The 6,000-nt window shown below is 44.4% G+C and overlaps 1 long non-coding RNA gene across 1 annotated transcript in view; it reads left to right on the top strand.

The window, feature by feature from the left end:
- Positions 1 to 3,429: 3,429 nt before the first annotated feature.
- Positions 3,430 to 6,000, top strand: part of LOC129821916 (uncharacterized) — a 36,350-nt gene continuing 33,779 nt past the window's right edge. Inside the window, exon 1 of the long non-coding RNA XR_008754427.1 lies at positions 3,430 to 3,638. This is a non-coding gene — a long non-coding RNA (uncharacterized LOC129821916). The remainder of the gene's footprint in view (positions 3,639 to 6,000) is intronic.

Here is a 6,000-nt window from a genome sequence, read left to right as displayed (position 1 = left end):
CAAAATGTGAGACAGAAATAAGCTTTTTGTGCATATGGAAAATGTCTGTGATCTTTTATTTCAGCTCATGAAACATGGGACCAACACTTTACATGTTGCGTTTATATTTTGTTCTGTGTGTGTGTGTATATAAACTCAGCAAAAAAAGGAAACGGACCATTTTCAGGACCCTGTCTTTCGAAGATAATTCGTAAAAATCCATTCCATTCGTAAAGATCTTCATTGTAAAGGGTTTAAACACTGTTTCCCATGCTTGTTCAATGAACCATAAACAATTAATGAACATGCACTTGTAGAACGGTCGTTAAGACACTAACAGCTTACAGACGGTAGGCAATTAAGATCACAGTCATGAAAACGTAGGACACTAAAGAGGCCTTTCAACTGACTCTGAAAAACACCAAAAGAAAGATGCCCAGGGTCCCTGCTCATCTGCGTGGACGTGCCTTAGGCATGCTGCAAGGAGGCATGAGGACTGCAGATGTGGCCAGGGCAATAAATTGCAATGTCCGTACTGTGAGACGCCTTAGACAGCGCTACAGGGAGACAAGATGGACAGCGGATCGTCCTCGCAGTGGCAGACCACGTCTAACAACAGGATCGGTATATCTGAACATCACACCTGCGGGACAGGTACAGGATGGCAACAACAACTGCCCGAGTTACACCAGAAACGCACAATCCCCCCATCAGTGCTCAAAATGTCCGCAATAGGCTGAGAGAGGCTAGACTGAGGGCTTGTAGGCCTGTTGTAAGGCAGGTCCTCACCAGACATCACCGGCAACAACATCGCCTATGGGCACAAACCTACCATCGCTGGACCAGACAGGACTGGCGAAAAGTGCTCTTCACTGACGAATCGCAGTTTTGTCTCACCAGGGGTGATGGTTGGATTCGCGTTTATCGTCAAAGGAATGACCGTTACATCGAGGCCTGTACTCTGGAGCGGGATCTGGAGGTGAATGGTCCGTCTTGGTCTGGGGTGGTGTGTCACAGCATCATCGGTCTGAGCTTGTTGTCATTGCAGGCAATCTCAACGCTGTGCGTTACAGGGAAGACATCCTCCTCCCTCATGTGGTACCCTTCCTGCAGGCTCATCCTGACATGACCCTCCAGCATGCCAATGCCACCAGCCATACTGCTCGTTCTGTGCGTGATTTCCTGCAAGACAGGAATGTCAGTGTTCTGCCAGGGCCAGTGAAGAGCCCGGATCTCAATCCCATTGAGCACGTCTGGGACCTGTTGGATCGGAGGGTGAGGGCTCGGGCCATTCCCCCCAGAAATGTCCGGGAACTTGCAGGTGCCTTGGTGGAAGAGTGGGGTAACATCTCACAGCAAGAACAGGCAAATCTGGTGCAGTCCATGAGGAGGAGATGCACTGCAGTACTTAATGCAGCTGGTGCCCGCCCACACCAGATACTGACTGGTACTTTGATTTTGACCCCCCCCCCCCTTTGTTCAGGGACACATTATTCCATTTCTGTTAGTCACCTGTCTGTGGAACTTGTTCAGTTTATGTTTCAGTTGTTGAATCTTGTTATGTTCATACAAATATTTACACATGTTAAGTTTGCTGAAAATAAACGCAGTTGACAGTGAGAGGACATTTTTTTTGTTGCTGAGTTCATCTCACATATATATATATATGTTTTTCTTTACAAGGTTTTTCTTAATTTTTTACTATTTTCGACATTGTAGACTAAATAAGAAGACATCAACACTATGAAATAACACATATGGAATCATGCAGCAACCAAAAAACTGTTAAACAAATCCAAATATGTTTTATATTTGTGATACTTCAAAGTAGCCATCCTTTGCCTTGATGACAGCAAAAGTAACGCATTGCAATTTAAGTTTTGCCATCAGCTGGAAGACTGTGTCCCCTTTTCTCAGCGGAGGGAGGGAAAAGGGACAGTGAGTCGAGCCGGGTAGGCAGAGTCCTTCCTTCAGACACATTGTTTTCACTATGTATTCTACCTCCTGGTGATGTCATGCGGAAACACAATGTCAACCTTTCACTGCTACACAGATACATTTCGATGAAGCCCCAAAATTGCCCACCCCGGAAGCCTGTGTTTCAGACATAAGGAAGGGTGATGGCGGCAAATGTTTTACTTTTAAACTAGGTCCCAAGAAACAAAGATATCTGCTGTTGCATCTAACCATTAATCTTGATGGGTGTACAGTCGTCTCAAATAAAATTGTGAAGGACCTCGGCCTTACTCTCGACACTGATCTCTCTTTTGACAAACATAACAATTTTTCAAGGACAGCTTTTTTTATAACATTGCAAAGATCTGAAACCTTTTGTCCAAAAATTATGCAGAAAGGTAATCCATGCCTTTGTCACATTTAGATTAGACTACTGCAATGCTCTACTCTCCGGCTACCTGGACAAAGCACGAAATAAACTTAATTTAGTGCTAAATACAGCTGCTAGATTGTTGACTAGAACCAAAACATTTGATCATATTACTCCAGTGCTAGCCTCTCTACACTGGCTTCCTGTTAAGGTTAAGGCTGATTGTCAAGGTTATACTTCTAACCTACAAAGCATTACATGTGCTTGCTCCTACAGTACCCATCTCTCTGATTTGGTCCTGCCGTACATACCTACACGTACGCTACGGTCACAAGATGCAGGCCACCTTATTGCTCCTCGAATTTTGAAGCAAAATAGAGCTCAATTTTTTAGGAATGGTCTGCCTATCCATGGGAGAGACGCAGACTCGGTCTTGACCTTTAAGTCTTTACTGAAAACTGATCTCTTCAGTAGGTCCTATGATTGAGTGTAGTCTGGCCCAGGGGTGTGAAGGTGAACGGCAAGGCACTAGAGCCTGGCCGGCTCCCGTCTCTCCACTGGGATTCTCTTGTTTCTAGGTCTTCATGAAACAACAATGACTTAATCCACGTATGACTTTAGCCTACCACAGGTCTAGGAGGGTAAATCTGGTTAATATCCCTCTTAAAACCATGTCTAAGTTAGAAGCAGGGCCGGACTGGAACCAGTAATAATCTATGGTATTTTTTCCCCCTCAAGGCCCTCACACTGGCAACATTTTTTGTTCCTTGAGGCCCCGATTTAGTAGCCAGATAATTATAATTTTGCGCAAAAAACCCAAGTGAAGACAGGCCCACTAGGCTACAAATGGACCAGCACATATAGCATTTGCACGAAATGCCAAATGGCCAGTCCAATCTGAGTTACAATGGGAATAACAGAGCTTGCCTATTTAATGTCAATCCATCTCCAGTATAATGTCCTCCCCTCAAAATCATCTGAAGGAAAAGAGGAAGGAGATGTAGGGGGTAGAGGTGTCAAACGAGTTTATTAACTGTCAAAGGCAAACTTGCATCAATAATTCTGCAAGGTTGCCTTGCGCGCCTGCAGCACAAATCCACTCCGGCAGAGGGAAAAAAGCTATTCCATTAAGTGCGTTATGACGAATCAAGAGCGCGCTGTGCCAGTGAAGCGTAGTAGTGTTCAACACTGGTGAGACCTCGCTGAATACGAAGCTTCCCTTTTACTCAAATCGTACATTTTACACCCTGTTAGTGTATTGAATTTTCTAACAGTCTGCCGATTTCTGAACCCCACATACCTAATGATGGAGTTATCCTTGATTTCAGCGCAGGTAAGAAACCTTCCGTTGTAACTGTAATATTTTAGAGCTCAATGACATCATGGTGTTTAGGCTACAATTACGCCAATCAAAGTAATGTAGTTAAGACTTGTTATGAGATTTCGGATAGGCTGTTTTTCAATGCAGCCTACGTCATAGCACGTGTGGGGCAACAGTAGTCTGCAGTGTCTCACTTACTTCGGGACAGGTGAATGACATTTGGATGCACACAGGTGACTGAGATGATATGCAGTGTTAGGTAGGCTATCAGGTGCAGCAGCTGACAAACGGGATTAGGCTATTTCTTGCTGTCGGTTAATGAATGACTGCGGGAAAATGATCACCTCTGGCAAATTGTTCCATCTGGGATATTGTGCATTTTTATTGAGTATAAACCTGGCAACTTACTACTTTTACTAGCATACCTCAACTACCATCACTACTACTCATAACAGCCTAATAATAAACATAATCATTGCCATACATTTATAATCAGATGGAAATTATAGCCTAATGATCATGCAGATTTGTCACTGCATTTACCTTTCACTGACATCAGTGTATATACAGTGCATTCGGAAAGTATTCAGACCCCTTGACTTTTCCCACATTTTGTTACAGCCTTATTTTAAACTGAATTAAATCGTTTTTTCCCCCATCAACAATCTACATACAGTAGCCCATAATGACAAAGCAACATCCGTTTTGTTGAAATGTATCCAAATGTATATAAAAATAGAAATATCACATTTACATAAGTATTCAGACTCTTTACTCAGTACTTTGTTGAAGCACCTTTGACAGCGATTACAGCCTCGAGTCTTCTTGGGTATGATGCTACAAGCTTGGCACACCTGTATTTGGGGAGTTTTTCTCATTTTTCTCTGCGGATCGTCTCAAACCCTGTCAGGTTGGATGTGGATCGTTGCTGCACAGCTATTTTTAGGTCTCTCCAGAGATGTTCGATCGGGTTCAAGTCCGTGCTCTGGCTGGGCCACTCAAGGATATTCAGAGACTTGTCCTGAAGCCGCTCCTGCGCTGTCTTGGCTGTGTGCTTAGGGTCGTTGTCCTGTTGGAAGGGGAACCTTCGCCCCAGTCTGAGGTCCTGAGCGCTCTGGAGCAGGTTTTCTTCAAGAATCTCTATGTACTTTGCTCCCTTCATCTTTCCCTTGATCCTGACTAGTCTCCCACTCCCTGCCGCTGAAAAACATTCCCACTTCATGATTCTGCCACCACCATGCTTCACCGTAGGGATGGTGCCAGGTTTCCTCCAGACATGACGCTTGGCATTCAGGCCAAAGAGTTCACTACCAACGCTACCATGCACACACCATCACTGATAAAAGGTGAGCCCATTGAAATAGTGGAAGAGTACAAATACCTTGGTCTAATCTTTGACAACAATCTGTCCTGGGATCAGTGTACTGACGCTCTTTTTAAGAAAGGCCAACAGACTGTATTTCCTATGGAAACGGCACTTTTTTTAATGTTGATCTAACCATCATGGTTCTCTTTTATAAATCATTTATTGAGAGCATTCTGTCCTACTGCATGACCTGTTGGTTTGGGAATATCAAGGTTGCACAGAAAAATAGGTTGGGCAAGATAGTCAGGACATGCGGAAGAATCACGGGGCAGCCACAGTAAGAACTGTCCCCTCTCTACCTGGGCAGAGCCCTCCTTAAGGGGAATAAAATAGCGGTCGACTCTTCCCATCTACTCCATCCTGAATTCCAGCTCCTTCCCTCTGGCTGCAGGTACAGCCTACCTAAGGTTAAAAAATAGGGCCAAGTACTCTTTTATTCCAAATGCAATTCTGCAACTTAAAACAAAATGTTGGACTAATTACACTTAGCACTTGCACTATGAAACTGCACTTACCTTGCCTATTTGCTTGGAAATATCCTTTGCTATTTATAAAAAAATCTTATGTGATATGTTTTATGACTGCTGCAAGATGAATTGCCTCTCTGAGGGCATTAACATATTCTGAATCTGAATCAATCTTGGTTTCATCAGACCAGAGACTCTTGTTTCTCATGATCTGAGAGTCCTTTAGGTGCCTTTTGGCAAACCCCAAGTGGGCTGTCATGTGCCTTTTATCGAGGAGTGGGTTCCGTCTGGCCACTCTACCGTAAAGGCCTGATTGGTGGAGTACTACAGAGATGGTTGTCCTTCTGGAAGGTTCTCCCTTCTCCATAGAGGAACTCTGGAGCTCTGTCAGTGACCATCGGGTTCTTGGTCACCTCCCAGACAAAGGCCCTTCTCCCCCGGTTGCTCAGTTTGGCCGGGCGGCCAACTCTAGGCAGAGTCTTGGGGGTTCCAACCTTCTTCCCTTTAAGAATGATGGAGGCCACTGTGTTCTTGGGGATCT

The sequence above is a fragment of the Salvelinus fontinalis genome, chromosome 24 (assembly GCF_029448725.1).
Source record: "Salvelinus fontinalis isolate EN_2023a chromosome 24, ASM2944872v1, whole genome shotgun sequence".
Classification (NCBI taxonomy): Eukaryota; Metazoa; Chordata; class Actinopteri; order Salmoniformes; family Salmonidae; genus Salvelinus; species Salvelinus fontinalis.
Note: the sequence above shows the minus strand (reverse complement) of the source record. Positions and strands in the feature narration are given on the sequence as shown.